We start from the raw sequence: 14,216 nt of genomic DNA on the forward strand, positions 1-14,216 counted from the left end.
GAGGTACTGGGGGTTAGGACTTCAACATGTGAATCTGAGGGGGACACCACTCCGCTCGTGAGACCGTGTCAGTGGCACCAATTCTCCTGTGTCCCATCCTAGTCTGCTGTGGTGTACCCAGCAGGAGAAAAGTGCTTGGCATGTGGTACTCAATTACTTCTTGAAACAATGAACACAGGCGCTCCCTTTAATAGTGTTTTGAGACGGTATCCTTTCATTTAAAAATGCATGTGTTTGTTTTAATCAGTCAAGAGATAATCAGCTAGTATATATTAATAATTAAAAGCAATATATCCCTTTTAGGCAAACATGTCGATATTAAATCGTGCAATTCCTAAGGCCAATGCGTGGAGTTTTAGACGAAAAGATGTGCTTAAAAAAAAAACTTGACAGAACTATACCTTGAATCATTTTGTAAAACTTGAATAGAAAGGGATAGTTCAAAGGCATGGGGTTTAAGAACTTATTGGTGGCAATTCAGAGCCTCCTTAGCTGGACGCCTTCCCAGCTGCTTCCCTTGTGCTCGGCTCAGCCCAGGACCGACTGTCACATGCATCTTTCTTTGCTCACCACCAGGTTCTGGTACCCAAGTCCCAGAGTTTTCAGCCCCACGCAGCTAGCTTAGCTGAGACAGGCGTCGCTGGGCTGTGTGCTCTGTGACAGTGGTGACAGCATTCAGCAAGTCCAGGCTGGTGTGTGTGTGAAGGCAGAGTCCCCGTGGGATTACGTGAGCGGCCGTCAGATTCCCAAGGTTGAAAAACCTGGACAGTTTTTTTTTTTTTCAAGTAATGCTCTTTCACACTTGGGGTACTTGTGTAAAATGTTCTGAGTTATGTTTTACCCTCAAATATCTTTTTCTCTCTGAAAAGTGAAGGCTGTCTTACTTTGTATAGCATTCCTGGATTGTGGTCTTTTTTACCCTCATTGATTTTTACTTTCCTATATTGCAATTGGAAGTTTAGATACCGATTTTTTTCCTGTTTATATAGGTTTTTCAGATTCCTTAGTACAATGATTATATTAGATCTTTTTATTCTTTTTTTCTCAGAGTTTCAGAATTAGATCACAATATGCCTAAATGCAACTTTTATGACTAACCCAGTCTCAAAGTGAGCAATTTCAATTCACAGATATACATTTTTATTCGACAAAGGGAAATTTGAATTTCATATTTCCTTGATTATTGTATAGTCCTTAAATATTGCATAATAGATTTATTTATTTATTTATTTATTTATTTTCCGTACACGGGCCACTCACTGCTGTGGCCTCTCCCGTTGTGGAGCACAGGCTCCGGACGCGCAGGCTCAGCGGCCATGGCTCACGGGCCCAGCCGCTCCGTGGCATGTGGGATCTTCCCGGACTGGGGCACGAACCCGTGTCCCCTGCATCGGCAGGTGGACTCCCAACCACTGCGCCACCAGGGAAGCCCTGTGTAATATAATTTTTTCCCTTTTGGGATGTCCTTGGGAGTTAGGCCGGCAGGATCTACCCTCCCAGTCTCTTTGCTTTAACCTCATAGTTCCACCTCTTTTATGTTTTTGCTAAATGTTCTGATTTATTTTTGCACATGACCACACATATCAGATTCACTAATTTCAGTCTCAGCAGGGAACATCTTCTGTTTTAATTTATCTGTTTGGCTTCTTAGTTCCAGCATCATCTCTTAAAGCTTTGAAAAGTTTTTTTCTGCAGCATTTGCAATGCTAAATCCTTGTATTCTCATCTGGGTCTCTTCCACCCCATGGGGCGTCCTCTCTCCCTGGCTCTCCGGCTCCTGAACTGGACGCTCTTCCTTTCTTGGATCATGGGGTTCAGGCCAGCTTGTTGAGGTGCCTCTGGGGCTGAAGCCTGGCAGAAGGTGAGGGACTGGGCTGTGACGTCAGCCCCTCCCAGGCTGGGGCGGGAAGGCAGCCCACCTACCCAGGTCCTTCACCTTCTGAGACCAAACACCTGGCCTGGGATCCTTCCAGAGCTGAGCTGCCCTGAGCCCCCGGCCAGGCGGGGCGCGGTTCCCTGGGGCTGCAGCCCTTCGGGAGGATTCTTGTCTGTTCCGTCCCCAGGGCTTCAGCACAGCCCTGTCCGCCTACACTGGCACCCACGGGCCTCCAGGTCCCTGTGGGCCTGGGAGCTGAGGGGAGGACTGTCCTCCAGATGCTGGAACCCTTGAGGCCACGTCCATGCCTTCAGATCCTAGGATCCTGTGGTGAGCGATCTACCTGTCGGGCAGGGACCTCTCTTCTTGCCGTTGGATGAGCTGCCTTCTGATGAAGGTCTGAGCTCCTTGGGGAAAACCTGGGCACCGGACCTTTCCCGTGGGACAGGCTTAAGCGGCAGGCTGGCTGTTGCAGGTCACAGAGGTTCCTGTTTAATCATTTCCTGTGCACTGCGGCCTGCGCTAAAAATATGCCGAGGCAAGCGGTGAGAAAGCCAGGTTTGCTCCCAGGCTAAGGTAGGACCTGGAATTGAGTTATAAAGCACAGGTTTTAATTCTAAGATTAAAACTGCTCTTATACATAACCTCAGGGGTTACCCAGGGAAAAAGCAAACACACTGACTGTGGGCTCATCCGTCCTCCCTCTTGTCCTGACATCTGCGAAGATGTAAATCCCGTGGGCTCCGAGCCTGTGTTTCCTGAGTCTATTTCCTTTAAAAACAAGTTATTAGGTTTATTTTTCATATTGCACTGAGACCAAACTTACCATGAGAGGTTTCTGTTTGGTCATTTTGTTTCCGTGTGGAGAAACATGGGACATGACATCTATTCTTTGAAGATGGAGCTTTTCTCCAGTAAGTCTTCGTTTTCACTAACTAGACATCCAGCCCTCAAACGCCCCATTCTTTTAGACTTGCTTCAGTTCTGATTTTGCATGTTGGTTAGTCTCTCAAAACATTGCAGTTTATCAAAATCTTGATTGAAGTGTGCTGTCCAGAAGTGACGAGGTACGTTGTAGACAGTGGACTATTGTCCGACTGGCTATATTCCCTTCCTAACCAAGGGCAGATCCACAGGTTCTCGGTTAAAAACAAACACCACACCACTACCTTCCCCAGATTCAGGGAACCCCTCTTCCCTAGGCGTCCCGTGTGTCCTATTTGGGCAGTGCCAGCTTCTTGCTTTTGCCTTGTGGGTTTATTTGTTTTGCTGGGCCTCTGTATTTTATTTATTTTTATTTTTTTATTTTTTTGTGGTACGCGGGCCTCTCACTGCTATGGCCGCTCCCGCTGTGGAGCCCAGGCTCCGGACGCGCAGGCTCAGCGGCCATGGCTCACAGGCCCAGCCGCTCCGTGGCATGTGGGATCTTCCCGGACCGGGGCACGAACCCGCGTCCCCTGCATCGGCAGGCAGACTCTCAACCACTGCGCCACCAGGGAAGCCCTGGGCCTCTGTATTTTGACACACGGTTTAAAAATGTCTGCTGTCTCCCCTCTGGGCCATCCAAATATGTGTGAACCAGTATGAACCATATACCAGGTGTGAACCATATACTAGGATGACCTCCTTCAGGGACTAATTCTAGATGCTCCGTGTTGAATTTTTTGTCCTGCCACCCAGCGGGGCACTAGAAGTCATTCTGGGAAGCCCGTGATTTGCACTGGCACTGCTCCCAGTGGTACCAGAGGACAAGGAAAAACAGTCGAGGTGAGCTGGGAGCCATCTGCTGGTTGTGGCTACAAACTGCCATGAGGTAGGTGCAGGCCACTGGTGCAAGTTATACAGGAGACAATTGGGACATTCATGAGCTAGTCTTAATATAACACTCTGGGATGGTGAATTCTGGTAAGGATAAGAAACAATATTCTAATTCGAATCATAGAAGATTCTGGTGAAAGATTATTTAACCTATTGTCCATGAGGTTTCTATTTTTCTGAGATAGAGCCTGCACTGTTGAAGTTATAAGTTACAAGCGTTCAAAGTAATGATTGATTTGATTTGCTTTTAAAGTAAAGGGAACATGGGACCCTCACAAAGGAAATGTAAACTTATAATTATCAAAAGATCACAGCAATCAAGATTAGCAAATGACGGAACCAATGAAAATAATAAGGAAGCTAGGAATCTTATTTTACCAGTATGTAAGATAATGAAAAATTTCTCAATTCTTCATTGAGATTTAATATCTTACATCATTTAATTTATAAACTATAAAGCATTTCACATTATGTTTCTAGGTTCTTTTCTTCCCTTAGTTCTCTTAGTTATAGGTTTTCAGAGCTAGAGATGTCCTGAGAGATCGTTTGACTAAAAAATGAAACAAAACACTCCATTTGAAGATTAGGAAGCAAAAGTTGGAAAGGTCTTAGTAACTTACCCTCAGCTGATTAGCAGAGCCCCGGACGGAACTCGGACGACCCAGGTCCAAGTACAGTTTTTGTTTTTGTTTCTCCTTATCCTGCCGTGAATCTCGTAGCTAGTCTTTTTTCCACTTTCTACAAGTTCCTCCACGTAAATATGGGAACTCTTCTTCAGCTGGCTGACCTTCCTACTTGGAATCCTATGCTAACAAACTGTAAATGCAACACTTGACATTTTATCATCAATTTAAAGTAATTTTCAGTATCATCTAATCAATTGACAAGGGTCTTTGCATAATGTTGTAGGATTACAGATGCAATTAAATAGTATTCACAAGTCCTTATTACCCATCTACTTATTTCGGCAAACTCTATAATTGGCACATTTGTTTGTGCCGTAAATCAAATAAATCAAACCCTACTGATAAAATTCCTTGAGTATCAAACAGAAAACGATTTGCTCTTCACTCATTCTGGAAATAAGAAATAACACCTAATGCAGGTGGTACAGTCCTAAGGCAAGACACCATGCCACGTGACGAAATAAAAGTTCCTTCAAACAAAACAGTTTCACAAAGAGCCATATTTTCTACCGGGATTTATGGAACTATCTGGTCTTGGAATTTCTAGCCACATACTTCACACTCAGCTCTGTCTTTAAAACGTCAAGTAATTTTAAATACAGTATATTTTATGTACAAACGTAAATATATTTATGTTTACTCATGACTTTAGTTCAAATAAATTGTTCTTATGTTTATAAGCTAATGAAAGTTTAATTTCTTAAGAAATAAGAGACTAATCTTATTACCATAATACTTCATGATGCTATGGCTGTTTCATGTTTAACTTATAAAAAGCCTTCAAAGTATTGCTAAAGAAGTAAGATTTTAGCAATTCTTATAAAGCTTTTAATGAAACAATTTAATTGCAAGAGTGTTCTCAGGTTTGTCTTTGAAAGTTGTCGCTATTTTTTAAAAACTTATCTATTTATTTATGGCTGCGTTGGGTCTTCGTTGCTGCACATGGGCTTTCTCTAGTTGCGGCGAGCGGTGGCTTCTCTTGTTGAGAGCACGGGCTCTAGGTGCGCGGGCTTCCGTAGTTGTGGCTCGTGGGCTCAGTAGTTGTGGCTCGCGGGCTCTAGAGCACAGGCTCAGTAGTCGTGGCGCACAGACTTACTTGCTCCGCGGCATGTGGGATCTTCCTGGACCAGGGCTCAAACCTGTGTCCCCTGCATCGACAGCAGATTCTTAACCACTGCGCCACCAGGGAAGTCCTGTTGCTGCTTTTAATAGAACGCTGTAAGGACACCTCCTGCTCTCCTTGGATCTGCTAGTACAGAATATCTTATATGAAAAGCTTGTTGGAATCAAGGTGAGAACAAACCTCACAGCAAGAGAAAGGGCACTAAACAGCCCTGAAATGGTGCAAAACATGGTGTGTTCAAAAGGTGATACGGTTAATGAATCAGATTCTGCTGATAATACCCACTTTACAAAGAACAGAAAGCATTTGCGTGCAAATAGCCTCTTATAAGTTCTGAGGATATTAAGTTATCTTCCAAATACAGCATTATAATCTCTGACATCCCAGGGGGACAGCATCTTCTTATATCAGACCTAGGTTATTAATAAGCAAGGTTTCATTAAGTTGTTTAAATTAAGAAATGGTCTCTTAATCCCCCCAATTTGTTTTTCCATCAGACATTTCCCATTTACTATTATTTAGTATTTAGAATTATTAAGTATTAATATTGAAAATTAGTGAGATTTCATTTCAGAAATTCTCCCATGAAATATCAAGGTACTTACCTGTAAATCCAGGATGTATGCCCTGCAAATCCCAAGGAGAATAGCATGAACAATGTTGAAACTGAAGGTTTTTGGTTCATCAATGAACCAGAAGTGAAATTAAAGAAAGCTAATACGACCCAGATAGAGCTGAAGTTTCAATGCGTTAAGGGAATTGTTAAAAGTAGAAAATTCATGGATGTGTCCAGAGCAAATTTCAGCTGTCCACCATTGCAAGAGACATACATAAGCTAAATATTGAGAATGCTCAAATATAAAAGTATAGGTAAAAGTAAGTCCGGCTTCCAAAGAGATAGACACAGGAGTGGCAATAGCAACTTTAAAGAAGGCTGAGTTTAAGGAAGACGGGCATTAACTGAGACAGGATAGTCTACTTTCATTTAGTAATCTATATGTACTATAATTAGAAACTCTTGCCTTTGAAATAGCTTAGCATCTATTCAACTCTCTTTAACCGAAGTGTATTTGAGCACTATTAATGAGATCAATTTATGAGAGATGTGTCCACCTTTGTACCCTGGAAACTAAAATTCATTTTACCTTCAAATATTCCTGGAGACTTTTCAAAACTTGATTGTATGCTATATCACAGGAAAACTAAAATTCTCAAGAACAAACTTCACATGGGCAATACTCTTCAATTCAACTAATCTAAAATTAAATGATTCAGTTGAAAATAAAATTCTTATTTAGAAATTTTAAAATCATTTGAGCAAATATTTTGTCAAGAAGGTTAATGAAAGTTAAGTGGAATATTCCAAAAAATGGTAATGATAACATTATGTATCAAAATGTATGTATCAGATTTTAAAATTTATGAATTGAAGACATTTGCAGCAATTATCTTCCTTGAGACTGAGGATTATGAATGCTTTTTAGTTGTTTTCTTCTTTGTACCTTATTTTCTAAGGTTGATACAAAGAGCTTTTATTAATTTTTTAATACTCCCTCCAAAATTGGTAATAATGACTTTATAATTTTTAAAGAGCTATAATTACAGGAAAAGGATAGAATTTGTGGTGTGTTACGTATTGACAGTACAGGTTTTTTTTTTTTTCCGCTGCATTGGGTCTTCGTTGCTGCAAGCGGGGGCCCACTCTTCATTGCGGTGCGTGGGCCTCTCACTGTCGCGGCCTCTCTTGTTGCAGAGCACAAGCTCCAGACGCGCAGGCTCAGTAGTTGTGGCGCACGGGCCTAGTTGCTCCGCGGCATGTGGGATCTTCCCGGACCAGGGCTCGAACCCGTGCCCCTGCATTAGCAGGCAGATTCTCAACCACTGCGTGCCACCAGGGAAGCCCAACAGTACAGTCTTTTTTTATTGTGAGAAAAGTCCTCTTGACTCATGTAAAGAAGTCGAGTGCGGTGCACGGGGTGAATGCGTGTTGGGGCAGAGACGGGCCCTCAGGTCGTCCCAGCGAGTCACACACTTCTGCGTTCCCGCCCTCAGTGTAGACAGAACTTGGTCCTGCTTCTAACCGATAGAATATGGCAAAGGGGATGGCAAGTCACCTCTGTGATCACGTGATGTCACATAGAGCTCCATCTAACCAGAGTGAGAGGACTTCCCCCGCTGGTGTTGAGGAAGCAGACAGCCATGCTGTGGACTGTCAGTGCAGAGGGCCACGTGGTGGGGAACGCCGGTGGCCTCTGGGCCCTACAGGTGGCCCTCAGTCATATACTCGGGGCAGACGAGTTCCGCCCACAACCTGAATGAGCTGGGAAGTGATTCCTTCCCAGTAAGTCTCCAGGCGAGAATGCAGCCCAGCTGACTTCTGGGTTGCAGAGACTCAGAGCAGAGGACCCAGCTAACCGGTGCCTGATTCTGACCCATGAAACTGAGAGACCGTCCACGTGTTAGTTTCCTAGGGCTGCCATGACGACGTCCTACGGGCCGGGTGGCTTAGATAGCAGACAGTCCTTATCTCATTGTCCTGGAGGCCAGAAGTCTGAGATCAAGGTGGTGCAGGGTTGGTGCAGACTGAAGCTGTCAGGGAGACTCTGCCCCCTGCTCTGGCCCAGCTCCTGGGGTTGCTGGTACCATTGGCATCCTCAGCTTCTCCTGAATCGCCCCAGTCTCTACCCCTGTGCCTCTGAGGCCAAGGTCCCTCAGTTTATAAGGACACCAGCTGCAGTGGATTAGGGACCCCTCACCCCAGTGCGACCTCTTCTTAATTAATTACATCTGCAATGACCCTATTTCCAAATAAGGTTACATCCTGAGGTCCTGGGGTTAGGACTTCAGCATATGAATTTAGGGGGACACAATTCCATCCATGAGGATGCATTTGTATTCTTTTAAGCCACTTTGTTTGTGTTAACTTGTTACACTGCAATAGATAACTAACGCAATTGTAAAGTAAAAAGAAAATGAAATGCCAGTAAGAGTGTGAAGAAATATCAATGGTTTCCTGCTGTGAACCCTTCACTTCAAAACAATCATGGAGGAAGTTCAGTATTTCTCACTAGTTCACATGAAACATCATCTAAAGATACGAAATGTTTATATACTTCATTCCTTCATAGGAAGTAGGAATTACATTTTGCTATTAGATCATATATACACAACATAAAGCCACAGCATTAGATAATCTTGTTCTCAAACACCCCCCAAAATTGTCAGTTTTAGTTTTTCTTTAAATTGTTATGTGTACTTTTTTCCATTCAAACAAATGAGAGGTGCTAAAATGTAAGAAACAAGCGTTGAAGATAAAATCGGAAAGTGTCGTATGTTTTTGTCAATTTTTCAAGTCTGTCATTATTGGTATATTTTTAATATGTGGAATGCAGTGTTGGGACACTGCATAGTTGCAGAGTTTTGATCAATTCATGGAAAAATGTGTGAGCTACTGAAGCCCAGCCTTCCCACCATGAACTTGTACCCCCACGAAGGGATATCAATCCACTCCAACAATCAGAACATCCAGACGTATTCCTAAAGCAACCAGCTGTCTTCAGAATCTTCTGATTTCGTTAAATGAATCATTAATGTCCATAACCTTTGTCCTGAAATATCTACTTACATGTGTCCATCTCTGGGCCAGACCGGATGTGGACTGAGTTTTGATGTGACTCTTTGGGACATGGTTGAAACTTACACACACACTGAACTAAACTTTCCTTTTTTCAGCACACACCATCAAGCCCGATTTAATTTGGTTTCTACTGGTTTAATTTTAAACAGCAAATTGCTGCACTTTAAAAAGCTCTGCAAATTTTTCTCTGCTATTTTTCACTATAAAGAAATGTGAATTTTTTAAAAAAATTCTAAAATGCATACACCCAATTGTTTTGGGGAGAAATGTTTTTTAAACTCACTTTGGAATGACCTCACATCTTAAGTTCTAGTTCATTCAACAGCCTTGTTTGAATGGCAGCTGTGGGTTATGAACAAGAATATATTTATAACTGTGGCATTATGCAAAAGTTACTTATGAACTAAGTAAGTCCGTTATCTTGTTCTCTAAAGTTTATTCCAAAACTAAGAGCCACATTTAAGCTTACTCTGTGCAGGGCATTCTTGCAAAGTGCTTTACTCGCATTAACTCCTTTAATACTCTCAACAACTCCATGAAATAGATTATATTATCCTCCTCATTTACAAATGAGAGGACAGAGTCAAAAAAGTTTAAATGGCTTCTCCAATATAATATATTTTAAATGTGGAAGACAGGATACAAACCCAGATAGTCTGATTCCTGACATCATACTCTTAAACTCAGAAAATAACAAAAAACTGGTTATTTAAAAATAATGATTTGCCATCTTTGATTTCATTCATTCATTCATTCATTCATTTAAATATTTGTTGAGTGTGTAGGGGAAAATCGTTTTCTTTCTTTTCTTCTAGGTTCCTTGGCTGGCCTGTAAATTAACGTAAGACAGGTTAACAGGAACTAATTTAATTGTGTATGCATGGGAGCCTCAAAGGTATGGGGCTTAAAAAGTGACCAAAGCAGGCAGCTTTTATACTTAGACAAAGAAACAATACATTTATGAAGAACTGGCAAAACAGAGGGGGTTGGGCTTGGGGAGCAAGTTCATAAAGAATTCACAGGGTCTGTTTGTACAGCCTCTGCGCCCTGAGTTCCCTGCCTCTGGTGATAAGGACGCCTTACACCCTCCTGGTACAGGGAGAGCATCTTCACGTGAGAGATTTATCTCCTGCTTTCAGGGGAACGAAGGACAGTCACAGTGTCCTTCTTGCACTGGCTGTTTCTCAGGTAGCTTTAATTCAAAATAACCAATATGCCAAAGGGCATATTTGGGGGCGGCCTGCCCCGAACCCCATCAAGTGTGTGCCGTGCAGACGCTGTGCGACGTGGTAAGGTTACACTTAGGTAGATCAGAGCCCTCCTCTTCCGTATCTTCTTGGCCCACAGCGGGTGGTGGGACAGGTGTAAGCAGAGGGTGCTGAGGAGGTGTGATGAATTCCCACCTGGCCCAGCCTTGGCAGTTCAGGAAAGGCTCCCTAGAGAAGGTGACCTGACACCCATGGCATTTGTACTCAGCTGAGATCAAGTGAAGATGGAGCTGGATCATGGCTGTGAATGGTGCATCTGAGAGAAGTCAGGATGGAAAGGTAAACAGGTGTGTACGGGGAGGACTTTGACCCAGGAAGGGCCTAGGGCTCCATCCACAGAGCAAAGGCTGGGGGTCAGTGAGGCTGCGCCGGGGGGCTGGGGGAAGGTACCCAGGCTCACGCACGGCATCCTCTTCCCAAAGATGAGCCTGGCTGCTGTGTCTCCATCCACACCTCCAGCTGGTGTCTTGAAACACTCTGTCTGCTGCGTCTCGTGCCCCTCACGTCATACGTAGACCTGATATTTGACAACACTTTTGAGGCAATCTGAATTCAAGTGATCTCTTTTTTATCTCCCACTCTAGACCCATTCATTCATTCATCCATTCATTCATCCAACAGATAACAGTACCATTATTCCCACGTTGCACACACCAGAGATCTAGGCGTTAATCTTGTTATTTCTGTTATCCTCATTCTGTGCTGTGGTGTAGTGGTTAAGAGGTTGGACTTCTGAGTCAGTCTGACTGGATTCAAATCCTGGCTCTTGTACTAAAAAGCTGCAGTACTTTGGAGAAGGTAATGTAACCCCTCTGCGCTTTAGTTTTCTCAGGTTAACAAGAGGGTTAATAATATGCCAACACAAGGTATTGTAAAGTTTCAAATTGAAGTTGCATATTAAGCCTAAGAACAGAGTTGGAACACTTGTGCGGGGGTGTGTGTGTGTATGTATGTATATATACATGCACACATACAGATGTATACATATGTATATAAGATCATATGCATGTATGTAAGACCAAAGCATCTACCAAATTAACATACTGTTTAAATTCAGATGCTGTTTATGTAAAAGTCGAACGGCAATCAATGGTGCTTTGCCTCTTCAGTAATGACTAGGGATAAATGCCAAGGTGAATTAAAGAAGCAGACGTCAGGAATAACACATTTCCGCTGTCACATTAAGTGAGCTGGTCCTATAGAGCTGCTAGCCTGAGTTCCCCGCCACAGAAGGACCCCCAGCGCTCATTCTGTGACAGGACAGCGCCGGGTGCTATGCAGGGTGCTCCCCTGTGTGCCTGTCACCTGACAGAGGCCACTCTTTGCTGTGGCTTTTATGTAAATGACCTTCATATTCTATTGGTGCTTTGAAATAAATTCTCAAGTTCTGTCTTTCTAAAAAATACACGAGAGAAAGTAGATAATGAGAGATGGCCGGCAGCACCTTTTCTCTGTATTTTTTTCCTTTTTATATGAGGATTAGAAGGGGGGTTATTTGGCTTCACTGGAAATGCTGTGTTTACCCACTGGCCAACTCTTCAAAATCAGGAACCACGCCTCATTCATTTTTGTTTCCCCTGCAGGGCTTAGTCTACTACCTCAACTTAGAAAGTTCTACATAAATATTTATTGACAAAAATTATATACTGTTCAGAAATAGAAAAACTGAGTTTCATTACATGATTGAAACTTAGTTTTTAGCTGTATTCTTTTGGTTTTCACTTCTGTTTCTTTTTTCCCTCACCCAGATCTGCAGATATTTATGGTTTATTGATTGTTGATAAGACAGTAGGTTGAGGTAACAGTGTAAAAGTAGGTACCTGTAGATCCGTTAGTATATATACATATATATGTATGTCGCTATTTTTCAAATTCTTTTTTTTTCCTAACAAAATATATTTTAATGTAGGAATCAACGTGTGAACATTGTATTTAGGTGGTAAAATTCAGGTTACAAATATAATATAAATATCAAATAACATCATACTTTCAGTTTAATGGAGAACAGCTGTGACAGTCATGCTTAACACGTTGGTTAAGTAATGAGAGAAATGGGTTGAGGTGTCACAGAGGTATGCAAAAATGTAACAGTTCAAAGAATCCTGAGCCCTTCTGAGAAGATGTAGATGGCAGATACGTGGCAAATATTTGTGTAATATGGTGGTTTCAGTCCATTAGTGAGCGTTCTGTTCAGGCATTTAAAGTAACAGCAGATGTTTCTGAGCACCGAAAATTAGATTCAAAGTCTTTGCTCAACAGATTAATGGTACTATGAATCCCTTATATTTAAAAATATAGTTTATGAATCCCCCCCCCCCCAAAAATGGTTCTGAAGAACCTAGGGGCAGGACAGGAACAAAGACGCAGACGTAGAGAATGGGCTTGAGGACACGGGGAGGGGGAAGGGTAAGCTGGGACGCAGTGAGAGAGTGGCATGGACATATATACACTACCAAATGTAAAACAGATAGTGGGAAGCAGCCGCATGGCACAGGGAGATCAGCTCGGTGCTTTGTGACCACCTAGAGGGGTGGGATAGGGAGGGAGGGAGGGAGATGCAAGAGGGAGGAGATATGGGGATATATATATATGTATAGCTGATTCACTTTGTTATAAAGCAGAAACTAACACACCATCGTAAAGCAATTACACTCCAATAAAGATGTTAAAAAAAACAACAAAACAAAACAAAAATATATAGTTTAAATTTGTAAAGTTTAAGGTAAAGCATACTTGTTTTTAGTTATTTTTAGATATAATTGAGACTACACTACTGTATATAGTCAGCTATACTGCTGTGCACAGTCAACTCTAGTTACCGTATTTTATATTTGGTGGTCATCAACAGCACAAAATTTATGCTCCAAAAGAAATATATCAATCCAGCAAAATGGTTACATTTAATTTTCTTTTAAAGACAGATTAACTAAATTTAATGAAGAATTGGCTTTTCTTGATATCTCATTTTCAAATTACTGATGCAAACTTACCAGAGAGTAATTATTTATTTTGCCTAACATCAAACAATCTGCAAAAAGTTTCCAAGATAGAGGCATTCCTTATTCCATTTCCAAAAATAAAGGCTTTCTAAAGGAAAGCATTTACATTCCTAGCTCTCTAAGTAAACACTAAAAAACAAAGTACAAAAAATGATCTGTTGGCTTCTGAATAGCCCACTTAGTTACATAAAGTATTTTCTGTCCCAACACTTTTCTCAAATTCAAAAGATATTTACTTCCTAAGAACAAGACAGTCTTCATTTCAAACCATTCAGTCCGTTTCCATGGCAACACTGCGGGATTCCTTGGCCACCATAAGTCTCATTAGTTGACTGTGGAATTTCTCAACCTTCTTTACATCTTGAGCTTGGTCAGTTCTATACACCAAACAAACTAAATCATCTGTTACTTTAATACACAGACTCCCATCAGAATGCCTATATTTGAGAACCACACAAGCCTTCATAGGGTCTGCGAGGCAGACTTTCTCTGCTGCGCGACTGAACTCTCCCGGGTCTGGTACTGCGGCATCGTGGGCCTGTGGCAGAACAGCAGAGTCAAATTCTTTTGGAAAACATGAAACTCAGCTTATTGTTTGCAAGAAAGGTAATCATGTTTATCAAGTTAAGTTGATTTTTTTTTTTTTTTTTTTGGCCGTGCTGCGCAGAATGAGGGATCTTAGTTCCCTGACCAGGTATTGAACCCGGACCCACGGCAGTGAAAGTACCCAGTCCTAACCACTGGAGTGCCAGGGAATTCCCAAGTTAAGTTGATTTTAATTCATGTATAAGGTGTTGCAAGAAAGGTTT

At 42.1% G+C, this 14,216-nt stretch overlaps 1 pseudogene across 1 annotated transcript; it reads right to left on the reverse strand.

Annotated features, from left to right (window-relative positions):
* Positions 1 to 13,678: 13,678 nt before the first annotated feature.
* LOC309835327 (signal recognition particle 9 kDa protein-like) lies at positions 13,679 to 13,938 on the reverse strand (annotated as a pseudogene). The gene has a single exon. The product of its transcript is annotated as a signal recognition particle 9 kDa protein-like (transcript).
* Positions 13,939 to 14,216: the final 278 nt, after the last annotated feature.

This window comes from Grampus griseus (assembly GCF_964374135.1).
Source record: "Grampus griseus genome assembly, chromosome: 17".
NCBI lineage: Eukaryota > Metazoa > Chordata > Mammalia > Artiodactyla > Delphinidae > Grampus > Grampus griseus.